Source organism: Camelina sativa, chromosome 5, assembly GCF_000633955.1.
Source record: "Camelina sativa cultivar DH55 chromosome 5, Cs, whole genome shotgun sequence".
Taxonomy (NCBI): Eukaryota; Viridiplantae; Streptophyta; class Magnoliopsida; order Brassicales; family Brassicaceae; genus Camelina; species Camelina sativa.
The window spans coordinates 27,281,531-27,294,075 of NC_025689.1; the positions used below are offsets into that span (position 1 = coordinate 27,281,531).

The 12,545-nt window shown below is 42.9% G+C and overlaps 1 pseudogene; it reads left to right on the forward strand.

Moving 5' to 3' along the window:
• Positions 1-9,206, forward strand: part of LOC104789628 — a 25,821-nt pseudogene extending 16,615 nt beyond the window's left edge.

Below are 12,545 nucleotides of genomic sequence, written 5' to 3' on the forward strand. Positions count from 1 at the left end.
CCCCCCCCGATACCCTCAGGGGAACGGTCAAGCCGAAGCCACAAACAAGACCATAATAGAATGATTGAAGAAACGCCTCGGACGAAGAAAAGGAGCTTGGGCAGATCAACTTGATGGCGTACTTTAGTCCTACCGGACTACCCCGCAGCGAGCTACGGGGCAGTCTCCATTCTCATTAGCCTATGGTATCAAAGCATTGGCTCCAGCCGAGGCTGGAGTGCTAACGCTTCGCCGCACTATGTTGGTCGACGGTTCCAAGCTCAACGACAACATGATGCTCAATCACATTGACTTCGCCGAAGAGTTACGCGATCAAGCCCTGGTCCGAATCCAGAACTATCAAAATGCCGCGGCCAAGTACTATAACAAAACTGTCCGCCAGCGACGTTTCAACGAGGGCGACCTAGTGCTGCACAAAGTTTACGAGAATACTAAGGAGATAAACGCCGGTAAACTTGGTGCTCGTTGGGAGGGGCCATACCTTATCTCCAAAGCAGTTTGCCCCGGAGTTTACGAGCTTTTGACCATGGAGGGTACGCAGGTCAAAAACCCGTGGAACGCGGCTTATCTTAAACGTTATTATTACTAGGTCATTTGATAGATCTCGGTTTTGAAAACGCTTGTACTATGAACTACCACTGGCTTGATCCCAATTTTGGGTACGTAGATAGCCCCCGATTTCTTTGATTAGATTTTGCGGGCAAAGCTGAAAAAATAATAAAATTTCTTTTCACCAAAGAGAAATCTTTATTTCGATTTAAGTACCAAGTCAGTTCGGCATCTCGCCAGATAAAAGAGCAATCTTTTACTTCCGCATATCGCCAACATAAAGAAAACAACAACAAAAAGCAACGGAAATTTAAAGATTTTGTTGATGTGGAGAACACCGGTCCCAATAGACGAAATGACTAGCCTTCTGATCTCAGGGAGCCGGTGCGAAGTGGGACCTCCCTCCTGTGATCTCAACCTCCTCGGTGATTCACAGGCGCAGAGCTCGAGAGGTCGGACTCCAGTGGATCTTCGACGATCAGACCTTCGAGATAGGATCGCCAGCTTTGATGCTCTCGCCAACCTGCAGGCACCTCCACACCTCTGGCCACCATTTCTTCGAGGAAAGCACATGGGCCTTCTACGGTGTTGCTCTCCCGGAAATGGTGGTCTATGGTTTCCAGATGGAGGATGTACCGTCGTAGCCTCTCTATGCGACTCCTGTATATCAGAACTTCTTCGATATGCAGGTTTTCCGATTCGCCCAGCGGTTCGTAGTCACCTTCTGGCAGGTCGGGTATCAAGGCTCTGGCAACCTGTCTTTCACATCGGTCACAGTCAACAAGCAGTCGGGTCATACGCCAGTTCGCCAAGTAGAAGCGAGCAGCGATGAGCTCGTCAAGAACCTAGATGGTTCCTTCTAGACGGCAGAGCTGGAAGATAAGGTCGTTTTTCAGACGAAATGCCCTGATATACGAACTCATCCTTTGACACCCTGCTCGGTAGACGCGGATCTCTCTCTGTAATGGATCCTCCTCAATTTCTGCAATGAGCTCATGAGATGGAGACAGAACCGTCTCTTCCAGGGGGAGGGCAACATTCGAAGCTTCTGGCTCGAATCCACTGACGCCGGCGGCATTCAGCTCTCAAACTCGCCTCAACCATGCGGATCGAGTTGTGATAGGCATGCTTTGCTGTTTATCTTTCTTATGTTTGGATGTGAGGTGCTCAGCATACCTCCTTTCTTCCTATTTATAGTGAGAAAGGGGGAGAAAAATGCTGCGTCCCGAAATTCTCGCACCAATCAGATCGTAGGAGGATACGCGCTGCATTGTGAAACCGCGTCTGCATTTAAAATGACGCGATTACGCCTCGGGAATGAGCAAAAAAAAAATGGACCACTACGTCCACCCAGTTCGGAACCGAACGGATCGACATCCCGGCCAGATGATCGACATTATTAATTATCCAATGCGAGATAAATCAAACCCAGAGAATTCTTTTTGAATTGTTTTGATAACTCGACGAGAGATAAGCCGAACCCAGAGAATTTTTTTCAATTGTTTCGTAAGTTCCAGTTCGGACGGATATAAGCCGAACCCAGAGTTTTAAATTTTGCCTTTCGACCTCTGAATTGGAACAAAGAAGGTAAGCCGAAGTTCTGTACTTTGCCCTTTGCCAAAGCGCATGGACAATAAGGTTAAATTACCCTCATAAGGATTACTCAGTGTAAGCCGGGAGACGTCCTGCCTAGTGTAAATTTCCGAATATAGTGAAAACTTTATTTATTGCAAACATAAATTGTCCAAACGCGACAACATCCTTAATATAAATATAAAAAGAAAAACGACGAATGGCTCAAATCGCCAGTTACAAGCACATCAGTTATCCAGAGCAAGCCCTGTTGCGATCTTTCGAGTGTCTACTTTAAGGCGCTTTGGCATGGGCCATAGTAGCTGAAGTCATGTTCTCTCCCATTCATCAGGACGTGATTCAAGTGCCATGAACTTCTGTTCGGCCTCGTCAAGGCGACCGATGGTTCTTTTCCTCTTCACCCTCAAGGTGGCGATCTCGGCTTCCAGTACAGCTAAACAGTCGTCGATTTCATTCTTCTTCTTGCGATGATAGTAAAGTTTGTGGGATTGTTCCCAGTGCACAGATTCGATCTGCACACAAGATTGTCGATTAGAACTAAAACTTAGAGGAGACTGACACAGGTAAAGTTAGAAAGGGTTAGCAAACAAAGGCGTGAGCTGCAGCAGCCTCTACGTTGTTGGCGTGTTTGTTCATATAGAACGGCTTCACCTCGAAGGGCATGAATTCGCCACCCAGGGAGAAACCTTGTTCGCTTGGTGTTGAGTTTGTCGAATGCTACCATTCGTTACAATATTCGATCAAGCACGACGGCATATCTGCCACCCTGTCCAGTCCATTTTCAATCCAAAATCTTGGATGGAATTCGAGCAGCTTAAGTTTGAATAGCAATTCGTTTCGCGACTGTTCTGTCGCGGCTAGCCGATTACGATACTCGGAATGGCGTTCTTTGATGCAAGAGAGGAAGGTCTCTAAATCCGACCTCGCTTCCGGCTTGACGCGGAACATCAGCATCCACGGAGCTCGAATATTCGGGTAATAGGACATCCCTCTTTCAATGGCTTATGAGTTCGAGAATGTCGGGACATTGTTTCCGACTTTGGCTTCGGGATCAACACTGCCTATAGAACTTGGCATCTTGGAATTGCTTTGTCCGCTTAAAACTGCGATCAATTATAGGCGTAGTCGTTTCACTTCAGACTCAAACCTTTTTCAGCTCGGACTTCTCATCCTCCAAAACTTTTCCCCGCGATTCCAGCTCGGAAATTTTTGCTTCCAAGTGCTTGTTGTTTTCTTCCTTATTCGCAAGAAGGCCCTTCAGTTCCTTGATTCAGCCGTCTTTCGACTTGTTCGCTTCCTGGAGGTTGTCTAGGCATTCCTTCATCTTGTTGAATTCGAACTCCGAGGACGCCATCGATTTAACTCGCTTATCGTACATAAGAGTGAGCGCACTGGCGTAGGCGGCGGTCTGCATGTTAAACAAAGTAAGGTGGAGAGAAGTAGAAAAAAAATGATATGAAATTGCGAGATAAGATAAAGGGGGATGTGACTTAAACCTGAAGGGCGGACTGCGCAACTTTGAGGTATTGATCCTTAAATTCCAGCTTGTCGACCGGCGGCAACATGACTGAGGATACCTTCAGATGCCTGCACAATTCCCTAGCAGCTGCCTGATTACAAACGAGAGGACCGTCCCTGAATTAATCGAAGGTAAATTGTTCCGAACGATTATTTTCTCGCTCAACTCGGAAGCGGTCACATGATTCGAGTCCTGCCTCTTCCGTGGAACGCTTTTGGCCTGTTTCTTGGTCAGAGCTTTTTCCCTTGCCCTTATCCTTATTATCCTTTTTGGACATTTTCTTTTTGGAACCGCTGCTCGGTTCGGGGGCGAGTTATTCTGAAATAACGGACTCAACCGGTGGAGGCGGAAGTGAGTCGTTGGGAACTACATTTTCGTGGCCGAGATCAGGGGCTATCAAGCTATCGTCAAGGCTCTCAATGTCGACGAACTCGCTTCCCGTCTGCTCAGACTCAAGATCAATGACCAGCTCGTTTTTCAGAGTTATGGTTTGGAGCATCCTGGCTTCGACAATTGTGGTTGCTGGGACTTCGGAAGTTTGACCCAGTGAACCCGCGAAACTCGAAAACTTGGTTTTCGACTTGTCCATGGCTTCCTCAACACGACGTCTGGTAATAAAATCCCAGCTACGATCAACTCCTGCGAAAAGCGTGTCCCTGATTTGTTGGAATTCGGGAGTTAATGTCCGAGTTGAGGTAGGGTGAACTGCAAAAATATTAAAAATTAAGATTAGGTCATAAAAGGAGTGTCCGATTCGACAAAACAAGGAACGAGATGATATGAGGCGAGTTGTTCCACACTCTTCGCCGACCGCATTTCGGATTTTCAAAAGAACGGTCATCAACTCGGACAAAGAAATAGAGAGCTCTCAACTTCTTGAAATTGCTAACTTTCTCACCGGGGACGAAGTTATGAGCTGGCTTCGTATTAACCATCCATGAGGGGCTCCCTTGAGAATTTTTAAAATTTGTTAAATGCTCGAAGCATTCAACTCCGAGGTAATTTCTGGTTTCGGCCGCAATGGTAAGAGAGGCGACGAAGTTTCAGATACTTCCTTGGGAGAGCTGACATATCGGGATTTGGCGACGATGGGTGTATCTAGTGAGCAGGCTAGGAAGAGGAAACCACAACCGGCATTTGGAGAAGAAACCCTCATATAAATAGATAAACCCTTTAAGCGGGTTCCATGGACGTTGGTGCTCTCCGGGAATGATGATGTAGACACCGCAGTCCCGTTAATCGCATGAATTCAACATTGTGCGAACGGTTTCGATATTGCTGGTCGTCTTCTCGCCTCCAATCCGGCTTCGATGATCTAGGCGAGGAAGAATGTCCTCAATCATGATTTCCTCTGATGCGAGTTGAGCTTCCTCTTCATTCAAATTGTCTGATGGAAGATAAGAAACTGATGCAGCATTGCCATGATTCCCGCGGTTCTCCTCATCAGTTAAAGAAGGAACCTCCAGGGTAGGAATTTTGTCTGATCTGGGTCTCGAAGAACATTCGGCATTTTCTTCAGATCTATTGAGCATATCGCCTCAGTCCGATCTGATGGTCTGGGGAAGTTTTTTGTTGGAATTTTTGCGGATGAGTGGATCGCTTTCCGTGGCAGACGAGGAGATCATGGCCGAGGTGAAAGATATTGCAGATCGCCGAAGAGTGTGGAAGAAATTTCACGAAAATAATAATAAATTAAATAAGAAAGATGAGAGAGAACAGAGCAAATACCTTCAATGGTTTGGCGAAAAGTGAAAATGAAGAACGGGGTCGAGTATTTATAGAAGTGAGTGGACGGCAACCCTACGCGGAGTCATAATGACCTACCCAACCTACGCAACTTTTCAGCTTCCGAGCTGACAGAAGCAACGGATCGGACACGTGTCACCTTTCTAATGGATAACGGAGTGGTGAGACGATGCAGGTGATTAGATTCGGTTTTCCTTACGAATTAGATCAGATATTCTTTTCCTATTGTCCGGACATTCGAATTAACTTCTGAATGTACCAAACTGGGGGGGGGACTAATTGTTGGTGCGGGAATTGGCACCCCCAACATACCGATCTAAACCCGATTAGAGAAACCAGTTATCTAAACCGGGAGTTCGGTCCCAAGGTGAAATCTGTCTTCGAAGGCCCAATAGAACTGAGAAGCCCAGTGCCGAGGTGAGGAACCGACTTCCCAGCTCGCCGAGCGGCATACCTGACAAGAAACAAGAAACTTTTCTAATCAGCTCGGCTGTGATTTGGAATGTGGATATATTATGTAAATCTAACAAAACTTATAAATAGAGGGGATTCTCTCCTATTGTAATCCATCCAGCAATTAATTCAAAAACCCTAGTTCTTCTTTGTTCTTGAGCAAAACCTAACTTGTTTTCCAAGAGATTTCAGTTCCCCTTTGCTTATTTACTTTGATCCGATTGCTTAGAGAGATAGTGCTATTGAATTTGTTTCCCCCTTCAAACAAATTCATTGTGTGAAACTTAGTTTCTACAGTAACACAAGGAGAAACCAATACTGCCCTATTGTCCAGATGATGATCCAGTTGTTGGATTTAATATCACATCAAAGAGAGATGTATGAGTCTATATAAATGTATACACATGTTTGTTTTCTTGCTCAAGTTTGTGATGCATTTGAATTTTATATTACAGGTCCTTGACTCTAAGTGCAACTGACAGCAGTTGGTTCACTGCTATCGGAGAGATCCTATCGCAGTCAGAAGTTTTGAGTGATGAGTTCCCTCCTGAAAATTTTGTAGCGGGTGTCACTGAATACGAGAAGATGGATGTATCGAGAAGGCTCAAGCTTCTAAATTTCTTATGTGATGAATCACTTAGCACAAAGTATGTGTATCTTTATATATACGCCAATATCAATTTTTTCTTGTACGTAGTTTTTATGTTTCGTTTTGAGATACCTCATGTGTGTAATTTTCTCAGGGTAATGAGAGATTACATAAAAAGCGAAATTGAAGAGAAAAACAGAAAAAAGAAGCTCAAGAAAAGTTTGCAGCAGCAAAGGAAAAGGTATTTTCTAAAATCTCTTTGTTGTGCTAAAGCTCATTTTGTCTTTATAGGAGAAGAAGCTCAAACAGAAGATGCAAGATGATGTTGCCAAAGCCATTATGGAGAAAAATGGAGCTCCATTGTCCATTGAGGAACATAACGTAGTCATGTCTCAAATAAGAGCCGAAGCTAAAGAAGCTCATGATGAGATGATGGAAGCAAAAGGCATGACATCTCAACTTAAGTCTAAATCCTTAGACTCAATTTGCTTTATATATTGTTGTCTAATATGTTTGTTGTCTTTAACGTGACAAATTCTATTTACAGTGACGCGTATATGTGATGCAAGTAGAACTAAACCAATTATATTGTATGATAATGGTCTTGTTCTTTGGAAAATCAAGTGCTATGAAGAAGAACCAAATTTTTGCTTCAAGGTTTGAAATTTTGCTTAACGTACGTTTTTAAATATGTTTTGTTATGCAAATGTGTTTAGTAATTTAATCTCAATCTTATTAATATGCAGATCTAGGAACATTTGATGATTTATGTCCACATGAAAGATGGTTAGCTTATAAGCCTGAACATAAATCAGAGATAGAGAGATATATCTCTTACAAGAGGTATATATATCGTTGAGAGAGTACTGTTGATTTTATTTGGGTATAGCCTATTTTGTGATTCGATATGTGAGAATTGACCTCTGATAAACCGTATAGCTGTTTTGTGAACTCGTTTTAAGTAATTTGTTATTTTGGAACATTATAAGAGTGATCAAATGGTTTTCTTGTATTTCTCTTCACAGACCAAGCAAAAGCAGAAAGGAGCCAAACCTGTAACGCTGCCTTCTGTGCAAGGGCACAATAGCAAGTGGATTGTCATAGACTATGGTTCGTGTTTGTATATACAAGTGTTGGTTTCTTTTTTAATATTTCTGTGTAGTTTTGTTGGCTGTAATTCTCTGGATACCGTGTAGGAAAGTTTGTATTCCATGCACTTGATGGAGATTGTACTAGGAAGTATGTCTTTTATTTTAAATTGTTATGCCTCTTTGATGCTACTAATTTTGGTATGAGGATATGTGAAGGACTGTCTCTTGAGTAGTTGATTGTATTGATTTGAACCTAGCCAGTTATTAGATAACATCTCCGTCGTATGTGACTCTCTTGCTATTATATATATAGAATCTATTACAATGGGGTTATTATTCTATTTTTGTATATCTGCTTATGACAAAACAATTTAGTAATTTTATAACGCGCGCCTAGGTTTATATTGTCTATATTGATGCTAATGAAACCTTCTTTTTTTTTTTTGGTTGCAGGATCTCCAGAACGCCCAGCTAAAGACTAACGTGAGTTCTTGATCCTGTTCGATGGATATACAATCTTCTCGAGTCTATCGGGTTGAGAATAGGATCTTAAAGCCTATTGTGAATTTCTTATTCCTGTTTTCTTTAGTCATTTATCTATTTTTGTTTCCTTTTTTAATAAGGAAAAGGAACAATTTGTCTCTCCTAATCAAAAAAGGAAAACGAATTAAGCCCTCTCTCTCTCTATATATATAGATATAATAATAATGGGAAATGGCCAAACTGGAAACAGTACTCTTGAATCTTAACAACAACAAAAACGTGGTATCATCCTCTCTGTTCTCGTCTTCTTCGTCTATAAGGAAATCTAGGAAAACAAGAATTTACCTCGATTCTGTAGATGCAGTTGCCGCAGCAGTATGTTTGTTTAACAAGGTCCTGCTAGGACACAGAGCTTTGTATCTGAGGATAGACGAGTGGAGAGTAGCGAGAAAGCGCAGCTGACATAGAAAGTCCGATTTGGATGGAATAAGAAGATAAAGCAGAATCGAGAGAGAAGATATATGAATAATATCGTTCGCAATGGTTAAGGAAAGTGAGATTGTGGCAAACAAGAAATTGCCTTACTTGAAGATTTAAAGATGTTTTTAGGGTTTTAGGGTGATCGAATTTAAAAGATCTAGGGTGATGAGTGGGAGGTTTTCTTGAACACTTGAAAAACCTTTTGCGTGAGATTGTAACTTCAAGGCTGATCAAAGAAAGCTAAGAAGGTGAGTGTTGGGTTATTCTCTTAGATCTATACTGGTGAGAGTTTAGATAGAGAAGAGAAGTGTGCTTAGATTTATTCTTGTAACCGGTTAATAGTTTAATAAGAATAAATAGTAAAAGCGTACGCTTGGTGTTGTTCAAGCAGAAGATTGTGCTATTATTCCTCTATACCTTTACAATTGGTATCAGAGCATACACCTGATAAAAGTCTGTTTGCCTTTTCAACATGTGAGATCTTGTGACAAGAGGTATGGAGAAACCACAAGCTTTTGTTGCGATACCGAAAGTTCTGAAACTGGATCCAGAGCATTATGGGCATTGGAAGGTGTCGGTCAAACAGGCTATTCAAGGTATCGACATGGAGGCCTGGTTTTCTGTTGAAGATGGCTGGACCAAACCAATGGTGAAAAATGACAAGGGTGAATCGATGCTTAAACCTGGAAGCAGTGAACTGTAGAAGAAAAGGCTGAGGCTAAGCACAACTCTCAAGCTTTGTCGGTGATTTTCAACTCCCTGCCGCTGGATCAGTTCAATAGTGTCCAGGGTTGTGTGGCTGCGAAAGAAGCTTGGGATATCCTCCAAGTTACCTTTGAAGGAACTAGCAATGTAAAAGGACACGCTTGGACAATCTGGCATCAGATTTCGAGAATCTGTCCATGGAAGAAGGTGAGACCATTGCAAGTTACAACAGTCGTTTGAGTGCTATCGCACAGGAAGCTGTTATCATGGGAAAATGCTACAAGGACAAGAAGCTGGTGAAGAAATTTCTTAGGAGCATTCCAGACAAATTTCAACCACACAGATCTACCATTGATGTTTCCTTGAACTCAGATGAGTTGAAGTTCAATCAAGTTGTTGGGATGATACAGTCGTTTGAGATGCAGCTGAAGAAAAAAGAACAACGCGCTGAACGATCATTTGCTCTAAAGGCTGTTGAAACACCGAAGAATGCTGAGACACAAGATACTGCAGATGAAGAAAACGTTGGGTTACTTGTTAGGAAGTTCTTCAAGAAGATGGAGGGTGGTCAGCACAGAGGATCCCCATCTACAGTCAGAAGTGATTCGGAAAGGGACTTTAAGAGGGATGATAGGCAATAGCGCCAATGTCTGGAGTGTAAATGATACAGTCATGTTAAGGCAGAATGCCCTAGCTACAAGCATAGAGGGTTAATGTAGTGCTATGGATGCAAAGGATATGGACACATCAAGGCGGAATTTCCTACTAAAGAGAGTAGATCCAAATCGTTTGTCGTCTGGAGTGATAATGACTCTGATGATAATGAGCAAGATGGTGAAGTTCTCAATAACTATGTGGCTCTGCTGGGAGTCATTGAGGAAGATGAAGTGGTGGAGCAGGAAGTGAAGGATCAACCAGCTGTTGGGTCATATTATGAAGATGACAAGGCAGATCTATCCGCTGAGGAACAGCTTACTCTGTTAATTTCAAGTCTGGTTCAGAAAACTCAGGAGTATGATGTGCTGCTGGCTGAAAAGGCAGATCTTTGGCAAGGTTCAACTCGCTGTCTTCAGATCTTGAGGAAGAAAGAGCAAAGTCTCAGGGACTTGAAAAACAACTGGAAGAGCAGCTTAAAAACATTAGAATGATGAGCAAAGAAACAAAGGATCTTGATACCATTCTGAATAGTGGGAGGATGGGTAATACTAAGTGGGGACTCGGGTATCAAGGTAACGATGCTTCAACATCCACGAAGTTTGTCAAGGGTCTTGATACAGAAAACAAAGAAGCTATACCCATCCAACCAAAGACACAAGCGGCAGTACCGGTCAAAACCGATTCTCACCAAGCAAGAAATGTACGTTCTCAAAGGAGAGTTCAGGCTTCTTAAAGAGCACCGTTTAGAGTTATGCCTGTGACTCAGTCATTTGATCCATATGGGTTGGCTGCAAATCACTACCCAGCACATCAAGCATTTGGACCAGCTTACCAAGTTTCACGAAGTCAAAGAAATGGGTGTTGGTACTGTGGAAACCTAACTCATTTAAAAGCAAAGTGCTATGAGTACAACAATTGCATGTCAAGGACAACTCAGCAAATGGCTTATCCTAGAGATATGAGACCAATCAACAAGCCGTTGTTTGTCAAGAGGAGTGGTATGTACTGTAATGTAGCTCAGGCTGAGGGTAAGTTTGGTTCTAACCAAAAGAAGTGGTACCTTGATAGTGGCTGTTCCAGACACATAACTGGAGCTCATACCAACATGTCAGAATTTGAGAATGTATCTACTGGTCGGTTTACTTTCGGTAATGGAGCAAAAGAAGAAATCAAAGGCAAAGGTAATACTGGTGGAAGTGCACAACCTAGTCTTAGAGATGTTTTTCTAGTTGATGGGTTAAAGGCAAATCTCATCATTGTCAGTCAGTTGTGTGATGAAGGCATGGATGTTACTTTCACTAAACGGGATCAACAAGGATCTGTGAAGCTTTAAGGCAAGCGGTCGGGTAATAACTGCTATATGTGGAAGTCAACAAATCATTGCTTTCATGCATCCACAGGGACCAACACTGAGTTGTGGCACCAGAAGCTGGGTCATCGGAACATACACATCATGTATAAACTCGCGCATCAAGATATTGTTCGAGGGATACCTAGTCTGATCAACACTTTGTGTGTGGACCATGTAACAAAGGAAAACAGGTAAAAGTGCCACACAAGGCAGTTCCTGATGTGCGCACTGAGCGTATTTGGGAACTGGTACACATAGATCTTGTGGGTCCAATTCGTGTCAATAGCCTGTCGGGTAAACGATTCATTTTTGTTCTGGTTGATGACTTCTCTCGCTACACATGGGTGCATTTCCTTAGGGAAAAATCAGATACGCTTGAATGCTTTCGCATCTTGGCTCTCCAAATTAAAAGCGAGAAGTGGGCTATCAAGGCAATACACAGTGATCGCGGTGGTGAGTTTCAGAATGAGCAGTTTTATCAGTTATGCACAGCTCAAGGGATTATGCATCAATTCTCAACACCCAAGACACCAGAACATAATGGCGTAGTTGAAAGGAAGAACATAACCCTGCAGGAGATGGCAAGAGCAATGCTTCATGGGAATCAAGTTCCTCAACAGTTCTGGGATGAGGCTGTCAATGCTGCATGTTACATTATCAATCAGGTGTATGTTCGACCAGGAACCTCCAAGACACCCAATGAATTGTGGAAGAGTCGCACTCCATCAGTCAGCTATTTCCATGTCTTTGGTTGTGTATGCTACATCTTAAATGACAAAGATCAGCTAGTAAAATTTGATTCAAAGTGCGATGATGGGTTATTTTTGGGTTATTCTGGCAACAGTACTGCGTTCCGTGTGTACACCAAGCGTATGCGTTCTGTTCAGGAAACTGTGAATGTGGTGTTTGATGATATTTCTTTCCACCGAGTCTCGCTCATTCCAATCCCATATCCAGATGACTCGGTAACTGATGCTCCGGAAACTTCTTCTAGTGTTCTCGAGTCTCCAGCCTCCACAACACCTCCTTGTGTTTCTTCTGAGGTGTGTCCTCTTCCAGATGTCTCACAGGTGCATCGGAATCAGCCCTCTAATGATGTTATTGGCGAGATTCAGGGGTGAAGAGTTACCAGGGGAATACATATTGACTTTCTCCATCTTGCTGGAAAGAAACAGCAATCAATCATTCAACAAGTGCCTTAGGACTCTGAAGTCGTACATTTTGCATGTTTTGTTTCCTCAGTTGAGCCGAAGAATCACAAAGAAGCTCAGGCCGATGAGTTTTGGATAGCTGCTATGCAAGATGAGCTTGAACAGTTTGCTCGCAGTA